The 21,607-nt window shown below is 42.1% G+C and overlaps 1 long non-coding RNA gene across 1 annotated transcript; it reads right to left on the reverse strand.

Moving 5' to 3' along the window:
• Positions 1-17,572: 17,572 nt before the first annotated feature.
• Positions 17,573-20,039, reverse strand: LOC114619219. The gene is made up of 2 exons (XR_003711088.1): positions 19,854-20,039; positions 17,573-17,907 (listed from the first exon to the last, which is right to left on the reverse strand). It is a non-coding gene; the product is annotated as an uncharacterized LOC114619219 (long non-coding RNA).
• Between the last annotated feature and the right edge of the window lie 1,568 nt (positions 20,040-21,607).

Raw genomic sequence — 21,607 nt, forward strand, 5'->3', positions numbered from 1 at the left:
TGGTTTGGTTTGGTTTGGTTTGGTTTGGTTTGGTTTGGTTTGGTTTGGTTTGATTTGGTTGGTTAGTTTGGTTAGTTTGGTTTGGTTTGGTTTTTTGAGACAGTATCTTTTTGCGTAGCCCTGGCTGTTCAGGAACTTGCTCTGTAGACCAGGCTGGCCTCAGACTTAGATCCAACTGCTTCTGCCTCTCAAGTGCTGGGATTAAAGGCTTGTGCCACCACAGCCTGGCTCAGACTTTTTTTTTAATAAGCACTTGCCACCAAGCCAGGTACTCCTTTTTTACCTGATCATTCTTACCTGCATAGATGCTTGTCCTGATTCTTTCCCACAATGCTATTGAAATGGCAATCTCCGTGCAAACCTGGGGTCTCTTCTGGCAGTCAAACATCCTATGGTGATTTGGATACGTTTGGCTCCTCCCATTGTCTCCTGTGTTTGAATGCTTGACCCATAGGGAGTGACACAATTAAGAGGTGTGCCCTTGTTGGAGTGGGTGTGGCCTTGTCTGAGGAAATGTGTCACTGTGGAGACAGGTTAAAGGTCTCCTTACACTTGAGCTATGCTCAGTGTGACACACACTCTCCTTCCACTGCTATATTCTCCTACATGCTGCCTTGCTTCCCTCCATGTTGATAATAGACTGAACCTCAAAAATTGTAAGCCAGCCCCAATTAAATGTTGTCCTTTACAAGAGTTACCGTGGTCATGGTGTCTCTTCATATCGATAAGACCCTAAGGCACGGCCACACTTCGAAGCATTTTCTTTTGTTTTCTGACAACTGTACATGTTGTTCTGTCTGTTCTACTGGCTTCACATCCTCTGCTTAACGTACGAATAAAAAGGTGCAGTGATGCTGAGCACCTTCATTAAGTGACTGCATCCAGTCCTGTGCTTGAAAACCCAGCTGCACGCAAACAACTCCCAAAAGGTTTTGTATGTGTCCATGTGGGTGTGAGCATTAGCTTATGTATGGATGTCATAAATCTACACTGAATGCCTTCCTCTATCTCTTTTCTCAAGTTTTGAGACAGGGTCTCTTGATGAACCTGGCATTCATCAGTTTGGCACGGCTAGCTGATCAGCCAGTGAGCTCCAGGAATTTTCGGGTCTCCAAGACTCCCTTGTCCATCACTGGGATTACAGACACGTTCGACCATGCCAGGCTTTTATATGGGTGCCAGTGGCCCAAGCTCAGGTCTTCTTGCTTATATGGCAGTATTTTCCCAAGTGAGCCATCTTTCCTATAATTCCTGATACCTCTAAATAACAGCCTTCTTGACAGCTACATTTGATGGCTAACTGGCATCTTAAGCTTAAGAACCCCTTGCAAAACTTGGTCCTCATCCTCAAACCCATGTTTCTGCCAGTCTTGTCTATGGTAGCAATTATCACTGATATTCACTTGGTTGTTCAAGGTGAATTCTTGGAGGTCTTCCTGATTCCATTACCTTTGTATAGAATCTTTCAGCAAATCTCCTTGTGCTATCACACTTTATAAAACTTTAAAACACCTTTTTCACCTCTTCTAGTTTCCTGCAGTTCTACTGCTAGGAGCCATCACAGAACCACTAAGGGCATCCTAGAGATGGCTTCCACAGGATCTGTCTGCTTCCGTCCATTTTTGCCCAAGCTTGGCCCATGACTGAGACAGCATGACTGAGACTTTTCGAGGTGGCTGTTCTGCAACTTGTGACAAATTCAACTAGAGATTAAGGGAACTGATGGTGGAACTGGAAATGTGGTGACTCTCTTTAATGAAACTGCGAAATGACTGTCACTTGCTGGACCTTGAACACAGTCCACATGCCAAACATAATTGTATTCTGAGAGAACTATCTAGAATATTGGTGAATATTGACTTTTGTTAGTAACTTTCTGCAAAGTCCTTCAAATGAATGGCAAATCTAGGCTAGAATCTGTTAGCTTTGAAAGCACATATTAAAGAGGATCTCAGTCTGCAGCCTGTGAACTGAGCTGGTCAGGAGCCCTGTGAACGGAAAGCCTTGCTGTGAGGTTTAAATGACCTATTTCTTTTGTGTGCTTCAGTTCCAAAAAAAACTTTATTATGAGAAAAGACTGAAGCCCCAAGTACCAAGTAGACAGCAAATAGTTAGCATATCTTTCCACAGACATGATTTTGAATTGCCTGAAAATGATGTATTGTCTGTGGAGAGGACTCCAGGGTGGGGAGAATAGGATGAAAATAATACCTCAATTTAGAATTCTCAGTGTTGCTGTGAGTGTTCAAAACTATAAGTGAATGATTGGTGGACACGAGGAAAAATGCAGTTTGCGGTTATTACAGACAGTCCTGCTTTAAGCCTGTATCTTGTTGCACATCTGCTCACAATTGGAAAAAACGAAATATTTAATACAAGGCAATTTAAGGACTCTCTAGTTAAGCTATTTCATCATGATTACTTATACATGGACCAGACAGCTACTAGATTACTGAATCATGTGTCTCCAAAATTTCAAGCCTGGTCAGCAACATTCTGCTCAACCCTATGGTAGTCCCCAGACCCCAGGATTCTCTCCAACCAGGAGCAGGTGCAACTAATGTGTGTTCTGTAGAATTAGAAGACAGATTAGGGAGGGGTTCTGCATTCCTCTGCTAAGAACTTGCCACATTTTTCCTGAAGAAACGGAAGTTTGGCAGCAGTAGTGAATTGCTGACTGGATATACTGTGTTCTCCATTCTCTGCTTTTCTTGAATGGAAGCTCTTACTATCTGTTCACACTGCAGATTGAATGGGTTTCCTTATTCACACTGTGTTTATGTACAGTGTAGACAAAGAAAAGCATGTGCATAGAAAAATATCCCAATGGATGACAAGGTGGCTCAGTGGTTAAGAGCATTTGTTCTTACAGATGAAGTATGTTTAGTTCCCAGCACCCACATGGTTGCTCACAACCATCTGTAACTACAGTTCCAGGGAGATCTGGAAAAAGACAATACATCATTTTCAGGCAATTCAAAATCACGTCTGTGAAAAGATATGCTAACTATTTGCTGTCTACTTGGTACTCGGGGCTTCAGTCTTTTCTCATAATAAAGTTTTTTTTTTTCCTTTTTCCACTCTCCTCTGCTCTCCACTGGCACCCATGTGATGCACAAACATACATGCATTCAGAACACATTATACACATTTTAAAAGTCATAGAATTTAATTCAATGAGTTTTCAGAAGTTGAATACATCCACATAACCCAGCACCCAGAACAAGAATTGGAATATTACCAACATGGCAGGTGTGGTGATGCACGCCTTTAATTCTAGTACTGGGGAGGCAGAAGCAGGCAGATCCCCGAGTTTGAGGCCAACCTGGTCTACAAAGTGAGTTCCCGGACAGCCAGGGCCACACAGAGAAATCCTGTCTCAGAAAAACAAAACTAAATAAATATCACTATCTCCAAAGGCACCTGTTATCCTGCCTTCTAACACTGTTGGGTTCTTTTATTAGTTTATTTCTCACATAAATAGAATCATACACCATATACTCCTTTGTCTATGGCTCCCTTGCTCAGCATTTTTTTTTTTAAGATACAATCTTGCTATATTTCCCTGGCTGGCCTGGAACTCACTCTACATAGACCAAGGTGGCCTCTAACTCATAGACCCACCAGCCACTGCCTACTGAGAGCTAGAATTAATGGCATGCACCACATAGTCATATATTCAGCATAACTTAGAGATCCTTCCATGTTGGTGGAGTTTACAATCAATCAGGTCTCATTTCTGAACATTATTCCATGGGGGCACTGCTCACTGTTGTACTACACGTGGACACCGAGGGAAATTTCCAGTTTTAGGCTGTTACAAATAATTCTATTCTGAACTTGTAGAGCATGTATGTCTTTTGTTGCATACATGTTTACATTTCTCTAGATTTTTGCCTAATACTGCAGACATGTAAGAAATGCTGATGTCTGCCTTTTTTAAAAAAGATTTATTCATTTATTTTATCTGAGTACAATGTAGCTGTCTTCAAACACACCAGAAGAGGGCATTGGATCCCATCACACATGTGGTTGCTGGGAGTTGAACTCAGGACCTCTGGAAGAGCAGCCAGCCCTCTCAACCACTGAGCCATCTCTCCAGACCCCAGATGTCCGTCTTTGTCAAATACAACCAAGGTGCTTCCAGGTGACAGAGCACAATGGGAGTTCTGTCATTCCAGGAATCTACAACCCTTGGTGCTTCCCATCCTTTCTATGTTGACAAGGGATTTGCTCTTTAGCTTAAAGTACCAGAAACTATAGCTAGGGCTGAACTAGGAATGCTGAAGTCTGAATATGGTTTGTCCCTGCAGAGCTCAGGCTGAAATTAAATTACCACTATGGCAGTGTTAAGGGAGGATCTTTAAAACATGTTAGGTCATTAAGAAGGAGTAATGTCTTTGGAGGATGGGTTGATGCTTGCGGGACTGGATTAATTAACTTGAGAGAGCTGATAGTTATAAAGAAACCTGTACTCGGGTTTTGTTTCCTTTGCATTGGCCAACTTGTCATGTCTTCCACTTCCTGCCTCAAGTTGAGGCCGCAGAAGGCCAGTGATGCTGTCACACTCTGGATCTTCCCAACATCTGGAGCCAGGAGCCAGGAGCCAGGGTAAACCTCGTTCCTTTAGAAAATATCTAGACTTGGGGATTTTATTCTGGTAACATAAAACAGCCTAAAGTGAGGGGCCTGTGTTTTGTATAGAGAGCGTCTGGATTCCCAGTATGTTTAGGAACTGGTGAGACACTAGGGTTAACTCCTTTGTGGATACAAGTTTACGAAAGAGCGGTGTACGTGAATTTTAGATGAGCACAGAGCAGCAGCAGGTGCATGCTGGTACTTTACTAGGTAGTAGCATAGTTTCCATCTTCAAACCTGTCCTACCCATCTCCATAGAAGCTAATCACATTAAATGTCTTTCCATCTTTCCTCTCCAGCTAAAGAACCATGTGATGCAGGATGACACATAGAACTTGAGAAATCTGCTTTTCCGATATGAAGAGGAACTGTGGGGAACCTCAGAAAGGCTGGCCCAGTGCTGCAGAGCTGCTGAAGCAGAACCAGCAGCTGCCTCCTTGCAATAATCTTGTATCAGGAGAGGACTCTTGATTGATTAATGACAGTTACTTGGAGTTGATTGCATTCTCAAGCAATTAAAAGGTTAAACTAAATGTATGTGGACCTGTGTGAACTGAATTTACCAATCTCAGTGGTTGGAGGTTCAAACCACAATTTACACAGAGAGCATACAATAATTTTAAAAACGGAAGAATAGTATTTATAAAAATTCACAAATGTTATGGGCTGCTAAGTTTTGAAGATTTGATGGAAATGCCAAGATACGATAGCTACAAGTATCACAGAAAGGGATAAAGCAGATGACAAAGATGCAGATTTTCCAGCAAGTTTCTAAATCTGGGCATCCCTCCTTTGGTCCTCCTCTCCAGGAAGTCTCTCATCAGAGGGAGGAAATAACAAGTCAAAGAGGAGAGGTCATGGAGGATATTTTGTAGGGAAATTTTCTTTGGAAAATCATTAAACCTACCTGGTTCGTGTCTTCTGTATTCTAGGGAGAAGGGCCTGAAGAATTTATAGGGTGGTCCCTGATACTGGAAACACATGCTAGCCTGTTTCTGAGAAAGGTGAAAGGTCATGAAAGAGAGGAGAGAGGAGGACCTGGGTATGGATTGTGCTCTCTGAGGGCAGCTCAAGTAAGACAAGAACCCTAGGGACCAAGCAGACTCATAAATGACTATGGGGTACTCAGCCCTAAATGAGACACCTGCTCAGAGATATCAGCTCAGGGACATCAGCTCAGGAACATCAGCTCAGGGGACATCAGCTCAGGGGACATCAGCTCAGGGGACATCAGCTCAGGGACATCAGCTCAGGGAACATCTGCTTGGCAAACATCTGCTCAGGGACATCTGTTCAGGGAATATCTGCCCCGGAAAATCTGTTCAGGGAACATCTGTTCAGGGAACACCTTCTCAGGGACATCTGCTCAGGGAACATCTGCTCAGGGAACATCTGCTCAGGGAACATCTGCTCAGGGACATCTGCTCAGGGAACACCTGCTCAGGGAACATCTTAGAAGAAGAGGTGATTAAAATGTAAGAGCCAGAGGATGGAGAGCGTTCTGTGAAATATTCTCTTCCAGACATGACATGGCCATTGTACACATGACCTCACAGTAGCTAGGTAACCTGTACATGATCCAGCCAACAAGATTAGTTAGCATCTAACAAAGTACTAACTGGATTCAATGAATTACAGAAATAACAAAAGAAATAAGTAAAGATGTGATTGGGGAAATAGAAAGATGGATAGATGCTCTTTGTGGGGGAGAATACAAAAGAGGGAGAAGAAAATAATAGTAAAGACATCTGAAAAAAATAGGGAGTCATACCATCAACTATCTAAAAAGTTCCTAAAACTGCATGAAATTCTGTGTCTACACACAGAATTTTCACTTAAACCATAGTTATATTGCGTGTGCATGTGTGTGTGTGTGTGTGTAGTATAGTTTAAATGTCTAATCTGGGCTGGCACTGCTCCCTCCAGGCATGAAAAGCTGTCTTTTGACAGCTTGTTGTTGTTCAGGGTCATCCAAAAAGACTTCTAAAATATACAGCTTATTACTATAGCCCTTGGTTGTCCCCACAGGTAGGAGGTAAGTCCATATTTCTGAAGACAGCATGTACTTCAGACACATGACCCATTTCCCTAAGCTGGAGCTGACCAGAATGCTCTTTCTGAGGACCAGGTTTCACAGTATTAGAAGGCACTACGCAAGCTTCCAAGGAGGGAAGCAATCAATAGTCCTTCCTAGCTATGGCACTTATGAACCACAATGACCAGCATGGTGCCATAACCTTAAGAGAGTAGTAGTGGCACACATACCTTGGCAGTAACCAACAACTTTCTAATTTGCCTTAAGACCTGTTTAACAAAAGGTAAACTTTGCCTGATAATGAAAGCCTAGCCAACTTCTCAAGGCCAGTGAAGTCTTGGATATTGGAAGAGAGCCTAAAATCACTATTTCTTTACTAAACCAACACAATCCCTAACTATATTCTAAATATTTGTCCTTATACTCACACATAAGGGTTGTCCTAACCCAACATTAAGTAAGCTTCTTTTTGTAGCAGACAGAGACCATTACAGAAAACCACAACAAGTCAAAATGCAGAGTGGTGGAGCACCATCCCAGTAGATACCTCTATAAAACACTCTCACACCTAAGGCTCAATGAACACTGTGGAACAGGAGAGTGGAAAAATTATAAGAACCAGAGGATCAGGAAGTTTACTATGAGATTGTGTCTCCTAGTGAAGTCAGAAATTCACCACTAAAGTCTCCCTACCAGGCTGCCTAAAGACGAGCTGAACAACAGGAGACATCTAATGTGAACAGGAGGAAGACCTCTTGGGCTCAAGCCTACAGAATACTCAACACACAACCAAGCACACTAGTCAGCTATCCAAACCAGACAGTCAGTCTAACATACATATGAGTAATATCATTCAGACTGAGCAGGTTATATTTAGGAGTGTGTGTGTGTGTCTGTGTGTGTGTGTGTGTAACTTTTTTAAGCCATGAATTTGAAAGAGAGCAAGAAGGAGTATTTGAGAGAATTTAGAGGAAGGGAAGGGAGAAATTATGTAATTATATAATCTCATAAAATAAAAGAAAGAGAAAATAAGGAGGGAGAAGTGGGGGATTGGGAGCAGATTTGACCAAGACACGTTGTTTACTGTTATGAAGTCTTCAGAGGAGGCTGAGAAGATTCCTCAGCAGTGAAGAATGGCCTACATCAGAGGATTCGAGTTCAGTTCTCAGCACCCAGGCCAAGAAGCTCACAAATGCCCACGACCACCTGTTACAGGGAGATTCAACACTCTGGCTTCCTGGATACCTGATTCATGTACAGGCACATCCATACACACACTAAAAGTAAATAAAAATAACATTAAAAGGAATACATCTCTGCTGATTAAGTTCTTAATATTCACCTTGGGCTTTTGAATATGTTGTTTTGTTAATTTATTAAATCAGTCATAAGAAATGAACATAACTAGGTTTATCTTACATTAGAAATGCAAAGATACTTCGTCACATTAATAGATTTATACTAGAAAAGTCATATGACCCTCTAGAAATTCAAAGTATTTGTAAAATTGAATGTCAATCATATTTTTTTAAATGGAATAAAAATATTTTCTTCAATTTTATAAAGCTATTAGAAAGCAATAGCACGATTACCATAAATCCAGTGGTTATTTCTAAAAGGCAGAAGATTGTTTGGGAAGGGATACACTGAAGGCTCCTGGGATACTGGTAAAAACCTGTTTCTTTACCCTCCTGGGAGGTTAATAAGTCTGTTTATAATGACTACCTTTCATGCACTTTCCTTAATTGTGATGTTTCTTCACAGCACAAAGCAGTATGTTCTCAGCACTGGAAACAGAACCCAGAACTCTGTGAATGCAAAGTCTCTGTAATGAAGTTACATCTTCATTTCAGCCTTGGTTGTTTGGTTTCTCTCTCTCTTTCTTTCCTTCTTTCTTTCTTTCTTTCCTTCCTTCCTTCCTTCCTTCCTTCCTTCCTTCCTTCCTTCCTTCTTTTTTAGTTTTTTTGAGACAGGGTTTCTCTGTGTAGCCCTGGCTGTCCTGGAACTCACTCTGTAGACCAGGCTGCCCTCAAACTCAGAAATCCGCCTGCCTCTGCCTCCCAAGTGCTGGCATTAAAAGCATGCACCACCACTGCCCAGCTGTTTGTTTGTTTCTTAAGACAGATTTCACTATACACTGGCTTTGGATTCACAGTAACCTTGAGCTCATGACCCTCTAACTAGAGTCTCCCAACTGCTGTTATTACAGACCTATGTCATCATGGTTAGTTCAAAATGTATTTGTGAAAGGAAGGAAAGGAGATTTCAAAAGCAGAAGTAGGAAAGCTGTGCTTTGTGAGGCACAAGTGCTCTCACCAGAAAAGCCAGACACTCAAAGGCTGGTATGACTAACAGTGAACCAGCTAAGGAAAGCTGTAAAGGCTCTGAACACTATAGCTGATCTCTCTCTCTCTCTCTCTCTCTCTCTCTCTCTCTCTCTCTCTCTACTCCTTCCTTCCCTCCATCCCTCCTTCCATCCTTCTCCTTCCTTCAATCGTTTTTTTCTTCCTCCCTCCCTCTCTCCCTTTATCCCTTCCTCTCTTTTCCTCCCTCTTCCATCCCTCCTTCCCTCTTCCTCTCTCCCTAACTCATTCCATCCCTCCACCAACCTCAGTCTTTTTCCCTAGCTGAATCCTTCTCTCCCCTTTCTTACTTCCCCCTCCCTCCCTCTTTCTCTCTCTCCTTCTTTCTCTCCCTCCCTCCCTCCTCCTCTCCCCAGAGGATATGGAGACAGAGAGGGCTCTGTTCTGGGAAGAAGTGGCTGGAATCAGTTTTATAAGAGAAGCTACCTGAGAAACAAGAGTCACCGAGATGCCAAGGAATAGAAGGGATGGGATTGGTGGGACACTACCCCCACCCTCTCCCTGCACCTACAAAGGCAGGTTTGTTATCTCAGTCATAAAGTAGGTGGACAGGGTAAAGGAAACACCAGAGCTCAGTCTCCCAGGCTTAGGAGCACTGATGGCACTTTTACATTCTAAAATTAACATGAAAAATAATTACTGATAGTCTGTTCCATACAGTACTAGATGATTTTGAAGCTTGCCTGTGTTGGACCTTAGCTTTGGTAGAAAGATTACACACCATTTTCCAGACAGCTGACAAAAATTCAGCATCCATCTGGATGTGGGGTTTTAAAGTCAACCTCTTCAGTGGGTTGTTCAGTACTAATAGTTAAGTCATGAGCTACCTTGAGCCAAACTACAGCAGTAAAAAAAAAGGTGGAAGACAGGCTAAGTGACAACATAAGATAGCAAAGACAGGGCTGGCATGTGTCTCCATGGTACTTGCTGAAATAACCAGAAAACCTTGGGCTCAAAGCAACAATGAGTGAAAAAAGAAAATATTAGGAAGAAAATTGGAAAAATTGATGACACCTGCCATGTGTGCACACACTGAAGACAAACTGCCATGTGTGTACACATTGATGACACTGGCCATGTGTGCATACACTGATGAAAACCTGCCATTTGTGTACATACTGATGACAATCTGACATGTGTGCACAAACTGATGACAACCTGACATGTGTGCTCACACTGATGTTACCTGTCATTCGTGCACACACTGATGACAACCTGCCATGTATGTGTATACTGACACCAACTGGCCAGCTGTGAACACACTGATGACAACCTGCCTGAGGTGCACAAACTGATGACAACCTGCCATGTTTTTACATAGTGAAAACAACATGTGTGAACACACTGATAACAACAAGCCATGTATGCACACACTGATGACAACCTTCCATGTGTATGCATACTGATGCCAACCTGCCATGTGTGAACACACTGATGCCAACCTGCCATGTATCTACATAGTGAAGACAACATGACATGTGTGAACACACTAACAACATCCCATGTGTGCACACACAGAGGACAACCTTCCATGTTTGCACACACTGATGATACCTGACATATATGCAAACACTGAAAACAACCTCCCATGTGTGCACACACTGATGAAACTTGCCAGGTGTACACACACTGAAGACAACCTGCCATGTGTGCACACACTGATGACAACATTCCACGTTTGCACACACTGATGACAACCTGCCATGTGTGTTCATACTTATGACAACATGCCATGTGTATGCATACTGATGCCAATCTGCCATGTGTACACACACTGATAGCACCTGCCATGTGTGCACATACTCATGACAACCTGCCATGTGTGTATACACTGATGTCTACTTTCCAAGTGTGCCACAATTATGACAACTTGCCATGTCTCTACACACTGACGACACCTACCATGTGTGTACATACTGATGAAACTTGCTGACCTAGCCAACTCAGTCATTCAACAGGTTCTACATTGTATGAGTGAGGATTAAAAAGAAAAAAGATGATTAGATGACATTGTTGCATGACCCCATGTCTGAAGGTGGGTATTTTTTCCCAATTTGCTTTTATACCATTTTATTTACATGCAAGTTTTTAGGTCAGTTCTAGGTGGAAGAACTAGCAATACAATAAATGCAAATGGTCAAGGAACAAGCAAGGCAATAAGCAGAGTCCTGTGATCACTCCTATGATCACTGTTTCCTAGGGCTCATAGGATGACCAAAATATTTGAGCCTACTTCCCTGTCCTACCCCAAAGTCATATTCGTGCCTGAAGCCTACTTCTTTGTTCTAGCCTAAGATTTAGATTCCTGACTGAAATTACTTCTCTGTTTTAGCCTAAAATTAGATTCCTGCCTGAACTTACTTCCTTGTCATGGCCCAATGTCAGATTCCTGCCTAAAGCCCATTTCATTGTTCTTGGCCAATGTCAGATTCCTGCCATGTGACTCCAAAAGCTCTACACATTCTTCCCCAACCCCTGTGTTTTTATTTAACAAGACTGAGCCTGTCTTAGGTCATTCTGACAAGAACACCCTCCTTACCCTTCATGGAATATGCATTATCAAAAGCAATGCATTTCTGTCTTAGGTTGGCAAGGCACTGCAGAATGTTTCCCATCATTTGCTTGCCAGCCTGTTAAATCAACAACTCTGTCTGGGGGTCCATTTTTTGTTTCAAGACATGTATCTTGCCACCAACATGTTGATGTTTCTAAAGACAAGCTTTAACACTATGGGCAGGAATAAAACGTATTTCCCGGACAAAAAGGGTTAGCATGCTCAAGCTATGTATACCATTCTTGAATTTTGACCAAGATGGAAATACTGACCTCAGGCCATGTATAATTTTATCAGCAGTATCTGCAGGATCAAATTTCAGTGGAGCAGAATTCCTTAAATTCATCATCTCAGTGTGCAAAGCTAAAACATCCATAGAGGTATTAGAATTATAATACCCTGCAAGTGTCTTTGAACTTTTTCCCAGTTATAATGACTATCATTGTAAATTTTAGAAGTAATACAAATCCATTGGTATTTAGCCTGACTATCAATCAAGATGGCCCCTTACATTTACACTCTGAATCTCTTCTCCAATAATTTGAATAGGATAAAGATTATCGATTTGTTGTTCCAAATGCCTATCTATATCCTCTTGAACACTCAGAGTATTAGTAACATTTTTTGCTACATGATTAGCAAAAGTAGCTGTCGTAACTTCTTGTGTCAAAGCAATTGCAGAAGCAGTGGTGCTGGCTATTAATGTAGTTAAAGCTGCTGTACCAGCAATAATCAAGCCAACCACACTCTTGCTTCTGCTTAAAGCCTGACTGACTTCTTCCAGTACTTGCAAGTTTTTCAGAATACCAAAGTCCTGTAATACTCACTGGCAATAAAACAAAAGCTGGTAGATAGACAGACATTCCAGATTTCAACACACTAACACAATTAGAATATGTACAATCAGCACAACTTATATTGAATACTGTAGAAGAATCAAAAGTAATTTTAACATGACCAATTAATAAAAGATTAGGAGCTTTAACACATGCACTAACACTTGTTGTTAGTCCAGATCCTGTCCCAATGTTATCTATAGCCAGTATGACTTCATAGAGAGCTGCAGCTAACTTCCAGATATGCCACTGGAAATGGCCTGCTTCTGATCGCCAAAGGCCTATGGACATTTCCTTTTGCCCAATGTTTGATTGATTTCCTGCCCAATCGATAATTTGCATTTTACTGGAAACATTAAAACACATTGGGTGTTGATTAAAACATTATTTCCATCTAATAACTTTGTTAAAAATCTTGTCCCACATTCTCTGTGGGTACCGATCCACAAGGTCACAGCTCATGAGGATCGGGGCAAATCCCATATAATGTATGGGCATGCCTATCTCTATGCTTTGAGTTACAGTTTGTAAAACCTTTTTCTTCCAAGTTTGAAGAAATACTGAAATACACCCATCATTTGTACTATTCTTCACAATGCAAACAGGAATCCCATCATCAAATGCACTGAACATCACAGTCTTATTATAAATTGACTCCCCTGTCCAGGGAGATCCAAGAAATTGAGTATTATTACTTGTCACAAGAATATCGAGTCTGGACCACACTGCTAGATGTATTAGTGGTGGGTCAGGAATGTAGGCCCAGTGGACTTCACCATGTGCAGGAATCATCATCATCAGTAGGGGAATCAGTAGGAAGGTTGGGATTGTTCCATTTGTTGCACCAACCTTTCCAGCAACCACTGTGACCCATTTTCTTCCTGTGAAAAAGCACAAACCTGACCTTGTCCCCATAGGAGTACAGGGTTGGGTCCATGCTATTGGCCTGTCATAGGATCCTTCCATTTCACTGAAGCATACATAGTGGAAGTGTGAAGATGCCAAAAATGCTTAGCTGCTGAACGTCCATGAACATCCAAATTTTAAAAATTTAGAATGAAAAGAGCATATTTAAATGGTTTTGTGGTGTATGGGTTCATTGCACAATACCTTGTCCTTGAGGACATTCCTTATAAAAGGAATCCCAATAATATGGGTAATATTGAATTGCCAACAGAAAGGCTCAAATGCTTGACTGCAATAGCCAGTTCTATTATCTGTTTTAATCTGTTTGGGAACACCCAGTATAGAAAAACAACGCAGGCAATGACTAATTAAAATTTTAGTTGCTTCTCCTGTTAAAGCAGTTGCAGCTAGAAAGCCTGAAAAGGTGTCAATAGTCACATATACATATTTTAATTTTCTAAAATCAGAAATATGAGTAACATCCATTCACTATAATTGATTAGGTATAAGTCCTTGAGGATTAACACCATTATGTGATACAGGTAGAAATTGAGGACATTCAGGACAAGTCTTTAAAATTTGACGTGCACATTCTCTAGAAATACCAAATTGTTGTCTCAAGCTATTACTATTTTGATGATGTAAAGAATGAGATTATTTAGCAAATTGTTCCTGTGTCAGGCCTATAACCTTCCTGGTATACAAATCTCCTGTGGCATTGCCCTCACTAAGGGGTCTGAGCTCTTAAATGTCCTACAAAGGTAAGGAACAGTGCATTCTCTTGAGTTGTATTTGCATAAGTAATTGCAAAATTTGAGAATTAGAAGTAACTAAAATGGAACAGTTTTAAGTAATTGTAAACCATAAGCTATATATTGGCTACATCAGTATACAAACTGAAAGCTTGATTTTTTTTTCAATATTTCAAAAACAGTGGCTACAGCACATAGTTCAATAGCTTGTGCTGAAGTGGGGGAAACTCAAGAGAATAAACATGTGGCCCAATCACATATGCTGCCTTCCCATTAGATGAGCCCTCTGTAAATACAGTAAGTGCATTTTCTATGCGCTGCATGCGTAAATTCATGGGAAATGCAAATGCATACATAGAGGAAAACTGTAACATCTTGTCTTTTGGATAATGATTATCAATTTTGCCTAAAAAAATTGCACATGCAATAGATCAAAAATCAGTATTTTGCAATAACCAGCTGTGCTAGACTCCTAACTACAGGTGTAGGGGTCCAAAGGCCAATTGAAACTGCTTTTTCTTTTTCCTTTTTCTATCTTTCTTTTTCTTTCTTTTTTTCTTTTTTCTTTCTTTCTTTCTTTTTTTTTAACTAGTTAAAAACTGATTCAAGGGCTGAACAACCAGCAGATAAAGTTTTCACCATTTTTTTTCTTTTGAACATGAAATACAGAACATTGAAGCAATGAAACAAAAACAGAAACATAAGCTAACAGACACGGACAGACTGGTGCACCAGAGACAGACAATAGAGAGGGAAGAGGACTAGATGTCCTGAAGGGACCCAGATATTCTACCTACGGGACACAGAACAAAGCATTTCTCCAGTAGGAGCCAGAGAGGAGACAGGACATCCCTGACCTCTGCCTGTTCCTAGGAGAGCTCTGAGACAGCTTACGTTCATTTTCCTTCTCTTTCGCCAAACCATCAACAAATAGTAGGGGAGGACTGCTTCTCTCAAACCCATATCTAGGGTGTAAACTATCTCTAGTCAGGCTCCAAAGACTAAGCAGCTATGAGAATTACGTTCACTTCTCTAGATTTTAGCATAACTCTAAACACATACACAAAACACATTTTACCATTACCTTGTCCTTCTACAAGGTTTATCACCACTGGCCCAAATTTTTACTTTCCTTTGTGCACTCTTCAAATTTCTGCAGTGTCCTTCACTGTATCCCACTTACTGGATGTCCAATGTTGAGGTGCCATCTGACCAAGCTAGCTCAGGCAGTCAACAGGTTCTTGAGTGCAGAAGTGAGGATTAAAAAGAAAAAAAGACGATTAAACAACACTGTAGCATGACTCCAGCCAGTTATGAGGCCGCAGGCAGGTTTTTTTTTCCCAATTTGCTTTTATACCATTTTATTTACATGCAAGTTTTTAGGTCAGTTCTAGGTTGAGGAACAAGCAATACAATAAAGGCAAATCGTAGTTAAAAAAAAAAAAAAAAAAAAAAAAAAGCAAGGCAATAAGCAGAGTCCCATGATCACTCCTGTGATCACTGTTTCCTAGGGCTTATCAGGATGACCAAAATATTTGAGCCTATTTCCCTGTCCTACCCCAAAATCATATTTATACCTGAAGCCTACTTCTTTGTTCTAGCCTAAGATTTAGATTCCTGACTGAAATTACTTCTCTGTTTTAGCCTAAAATTAGAATCCTGCCTGAACTTACTTCCTTTTCCTTTGCCAATGTCAGATTCCTGCCAAGCGTCCCCAAAAGCTTTCCACAACCAGCCATGTATGCCCACACTGATCACACCTGCCCTATGTGCACATACTGATGACAATCTGCCATGCGTGGACACAGTGATGACAACCTGCCATGTGTGTACATACTGATGACACGTGCCATGTGTGCACACACTGATGAAAACCTGCCATGTGTGCACACACTGATGCCAACCTGCCATGTGTACACACACTGATGACAACCTGCCATTTGTGGAAATACTCGTAACAACCTACCATGTGTGTACACACTGATGACACCTGCCATGTGTGAGGACACTGATGACACCTGACACATGTGTACACACTGATGACACCTGCCATGTGTGTACATACTGATGACAACAATGATTGTAAGGGGCAGCCCTGCTTATACACTGAAGGCCTAAAATCAGCCATAGGCCTGACATACATGCCTGCTAGCACCAAATCTTGGGTCTCTGTGGAAAAACACTGAAACAGATGCCTAGAAGCTAGTGTAAACAAGCAGCTTTGGTGGAAGGCTGCCAAGCCTGGATAGTCATAGGCCTTGTAGATAGGTAACCTTGGTGGATAGTACCAACTTAGATAAAGACAAGTGAATCATAGGCAGAGTCATAGTGATCTGTCCCCTGAACCTTCATCCAGCTGACACTCTGTTCTGGAAGATATCTGTACTCTCCCTGAACACCTACGCCCCTGTGTCATCCCCTTTCCCACATCCTGTCTTTTTGTGTATATAACCTGTGTGTGAAAAAGTAAAAATTGTGATCTGATCAGACTATAGACAGATCATCATTTCTTTGCGTCAGCCTGTCCCCCACTTTCTCTTTCAGGTGATCTTCCCAGACCCCTGTTTAATGCCCTGCTGGACAGGACAAATGATTACAACCTCTCATGTGTACACACACTGATGACAACCTTCAATGTGTGTATATAGTGATAACGTGCCATGTGTGCACACACTGATGGCAACATGGCGTGTTTGTACACACTGATGACAACCTGCCATGTATGCACACACTGATGATAACCAGTTATGTGTGTACACACTGATGCCAACCTGCCATCTGTGAACACAGTGATGGCAACCTGCCATGTGTGCACACACTAATGACAACCTGCATTGTGTGTACACACTGATGATAACCTGCCATGTGTGTACATACTGATGACACCTGCCATGTGTGTTCACACTGATGACAACCTGCCATGTGTGCACACATTGATGACACTCTGCCATGTATGCACACACTGACGACAACCTGCCATGTATGCACACATTGATGACAACCAGTTATGCATGTACACACTGATGCCAACCTGCCATCTGTGAACACAGTGATGGCAACCTGCCATGTGTGCACACACTAATGACAACCTGCATTGTGTGTACACACTGATAACAACCTGCCATGTGTGTACATACTGATGATACCTGCCATGTATGCACACACTGATCATACCTGCCATGTGTGCACACACTGATGGCAACCTGCCGTGTGTGCATACACTCATGACAATCTGCCATGTGTCCACCCCTGATGACAACCTGCCATGTGTGCCACACTGATGACAACCTGCCATATGCACACACACTTGTGACACCTGCCATGTGTGCACACACTGATGATAATCTGCCCTGTGTGCTACACTGATGATGACCTGCTGTGTGTGCTACACCACACTCTGATGGCAAGAGTAGCTCCAACAACTGACAGCTTTGAGGCAAAGCTGCATTTTCCATCCACATTCGAAAGTGACAGAACGTGAGAATAGGTCACATAGTCAGAGCTCTGGTCTTCATTCTAGGTTGTCCAGGAACTCTCATACAGTCAAGAATGAATGGAGAGGCTGTGTAGAAAGTAGGGAGAGAAAGTTGATTCATGGCTTCATTTCTAGATGGCTGGGAGCACTTGGTGGCTTCCAGCCTCATTGTTCACGCCACCTGCTAGTTCAGTGACTTAGGGGGCTAGAAAGGACAGCTGGACTCACATAGAGCTGTCTTCATCTCTCCAAGAAAGTCATCGCTCAGTCACAGGGTTGGGGCGCCCAAAGTGGGGCACCAAAATGTCCTGTCCAACAGGGCATTAAACAGGGGTCTGGAGAGATCACCTGAAAGAGAACATGGGGGAAACAGGTGAACACAAGGAACACGGCTTGTCTACAGGCTGGTCAAACCACCATTTTTACTTTTTTACACACAGGTTACGTACACAAAAAGGCAGGATATGGGGAAGGGGATGACACAGGAGCATAGGTGTTCAGGGGGAGTATAGATATCTTCTAGAACAGAGTGTCAGCTGGGTGAAGGTTCAGGGGACAGATCACTATGACTCTGCCTATGATTCACTTGTCCTTATCTAAGTTGGTACTATCCACCAAGGCTACCTATCTACAAGGTCTATGTATTCAGCCTGGCAATTTTCCACCAAAGCTGCTTGTTTACACTAGCTTCTAGGCATCTGTTTCAGTGTTTTTCCACAGAGACCCAAGACTTTGTGCTAGCAGGCTTGTTTGTCAGGCCTATTGTTGATTTTAGGCCTATGGCTGATTTTAGGCCTTCAGTGTATAAGCGGGGCTGTCCCTGACAATGGGGGTCCACAGAGAGCCAGAGGAGACCTCTCTTCAACTGTGTTATGTTACCTTTCCAACACTGGGACAAAATACACTGCAGGAATGACTTTATAGGAAGAAAAACTCTAGTTTTTTACTCATGGTTTCAGAGAGCTATAGACCATCATAGGTAGGATGAGTGGAGAGGTCATCCTGGAGTAGGTCAACCTTCAGCTGACCACAGGCTAGCAAGACAGGGAGCAGAGGGCAGCTAGAACTAATGGCCAAGCTATACTCTTGTTCAAATCATCCCCATCATAGACCCAGTTCCACCTGCCATGTCCCATCTCTTAAAAATCCAAAACTCCCAAAACAGCACCATTTGTCAAGGAATGAGCCTTTAAAGCACAAGCATGTGGGGACCTTTTAGATTCAAACAATAATATAGCCCACCTCTCCTGACTCTGTGTCTCTGAGGCCCTGAGGTCTCCTGCATGGAGTATAAGCAGACTGAAACAATGACAGATATGAGTATTGTTTGGGCTGAAGCTCCTTTCATTTTATTAAGTTCCCCAAATAGTGGATCAATTTTGTCTTCCAAAAATAAAAAGATTGTTTTAGTAGTTTGTTGATTGCCTGTCCTAATAAGAAAATCATCTGTCCTTAGGACGTCTGTCTTATTTACAGCACTACTGCTGGCCTGCCTCCTGTTGCCACCATGTTTATTGTGCATCCGCAGAAGAAAGCATCCAATAGGACAAATGTGGACCCTACATCAATACTACCTGCCACAGGGCAAATTTTGTCTTTGTTCAAAACTTTACCAGAACTTTCCTCAGGCTTGTTTCATTTTGCCAGCTAGTTCAAGAGAATCTTTCCAAATGCTCTTTCTGCAGGAAGTGTGGAAATGTCTGGCTGTGAGTATCTGAGCCACTGAGCTCCTGTGCCCCTGAGCCCCTAAGCTCCTGAGCCCCTGAGCCCCTGAGTCCCTGAGCCCCTGAGCCCCTGAGCCACAGGCAACTCAGCTCACCACTCAGGCTCTGATGCATTTGTGTCTTCCTCATTTGTAGTTTGCCTGGACCAGACATCTTACACGCAAATGTGTGCACTTGGCTTTCTAACTTGCATCCTTCTATGACAGGACAGTTTAGGGCTGAATTTAAAATTACAGTGTTTACCACAACAAACTTGAGATGTGAACAAATTTTCTTGAGAGGAGCTTCAGAACAGAAGGGAACAAGAATGCAGACACTCAAAAGTCTTCATTTGTTTATGATAGTGTGAGGAAGCATGTGAAGGAATTGGATTCTAAAGTGATTCATGAATGGATTCCTTGACCAAAGCAAAACAAACCATAAACAGCATAAAACTGTCTTTGAGGTCATCCCACACCAGAGTTCAACCCTTCCATTCTCTTCTGCCACCCTGCATGCCTCCATCCTGCCCAGTTCTCCTTCTGGCCCTTCCATTCTCTTGGACAGCCAGACAACACAACACCCACTTACCTCTTAAAGATAAACTTCCATTAAAATACAGGGGGAAATGTCTGCATGGTATAGTTATGTTTAGATTTCATTCTTAGTTAAAAAACTGTTGTCCTTTGTAGAAGAATTGAGCATTGTTTTTGGAGTATATCATCAAGATATATATTAATTAGTTCATTTGATAGTTGTACTTCAGAGGCAGAAAATTCAACTAAAAAATAAAAACAAAGATAAGAAGATCTCCTACAGTGACTTAAAAGAAAATGAACTTCATTTAAAAATAAGGTTTAGGATAGCGTAGGTGTTGGTCAGGGCCTTTTGAAGGCCATCTTTCCATTTGGCGAGAGAGGAGCCCAAAGGAGCCTTCAGGGAGAGCCTTGGAACCTGGCACTAGATAGGTAGCATGTACCAGGTCAGGAAGCAGAAGTGCTCTCTCTAGCTATCCTGCTTTTGTGAGTAGCTTCAAACCATAAAGAGATTTTTTTGTAAGCAGAAGCTAGAGTGGGAAATAGCCCTGCAGCTGGCCTTCCAAGCCAGGCAGGATATTTTGAAAGAGCCCAGGGATTCAGGAACTGAAAGTGGGGGTTTGGGAGGCGCAAGTCACAAGAGAAGAGAGTTTCAGTTCACATTTTACCCTTGAACACACAAAGGAACACATCCCAAAAGATTAAAAGACATCCTTTCAAATTATTGATTGACATAGGTACAATATTGTCAATAAGATACTCTCCACTTGCTCCCAGTGCCAGCTCAGATGCCCTTATGAGGTCCCAGAGCTTCACAGTTATGCACATTGCTTTTCCTGGTGTCTCTTTAGATCAAAAAACAAACAACAAACAAAAACAACAACAACCAAAATCAAACAAACCCTCAACAGTTCTATTTGTCTTCTCTAGAGGAAATCAACACTGTATATGGTTTCTGTGTCTTGGACTCACTGGGTCATCTTTCTCCTTTTCCCAAGTGCCCAACCAAGGACCCAAGGCCATAATGTTCCATGGGACTCTCTTCTTATTCAATACGTGGATGACCTTTTCTTGACTCCTACAAAGGAGGAGAACTATAAGACTTAGCCACCCCTCTGCTTACTTCTTTAGCTCAGAGAGAACCTAAGAGTGCCACAGGTTAATTTGTAAGGAAAGGCAAGATTTATTCCACAGAGGTAAACTCTTTATTCTAGAAAACCAGGCACCCCAAAGATCCCCAGACAAACTAGAGAAAAGACAATTACAAGGGTTTCTGACTCTTACTGACAACTGCAAGCAGGGTGATCCCACCTTTTCTGAAATTTCTGTGTTGTTAATTTGACCTAACCAAGTCCCTAGAAACCTTTCCCCAGTGGATCCAAGGCTTCCGGAGGGGAGTTAGAGTTAGCTCCTCAGTACTGTGTGCTTCTGGCCCTACCGATGTATCATAGACCTTTCAAGATCCAAGCATGTGAGAGCTCTCACTGAGCCCTTACCTTTATAAATATCAATATCCTGTTATAGTCTTCCTCAAACCCTTTCACTCCTTCACGGCCAGCCCCTAATGATGCAGCCAAAGCAGTCTTCACGGCTGCTTTCACAACTCATGCCTTTTGCTGCTCACTAAATGATGCACACTTGTACTCATTGTAAAGGTGCCATCATTAGTATCAGGACTCAGGATGCTTGGTCTACACAGTGAATTCCAGGCCAGACAGAGCAACATAGTGAGACCTGTCTCAAAGAAAAAACCAACCTCCCCCTACTTCATACTTCCTCCAGTGAACTTCATTTTCTTTCTTAGAAACA

Source organism: Grammomys surdaster, unplaced genomic scaffold (genome assembly GCF_004785775.1).
Source record: "Grammomys surdaster isolate TR1022 unplaced genomic scaffold, NIH_TR_1.0 149, whole genome shotgun sequence".
Taxonomy (NCBI): domain Eukaryota; kingdom Metazoa; phylum Chordata; class Mammalia; order Rodentia; family Muridae; genus Grammomys; species Grammomys surdaster.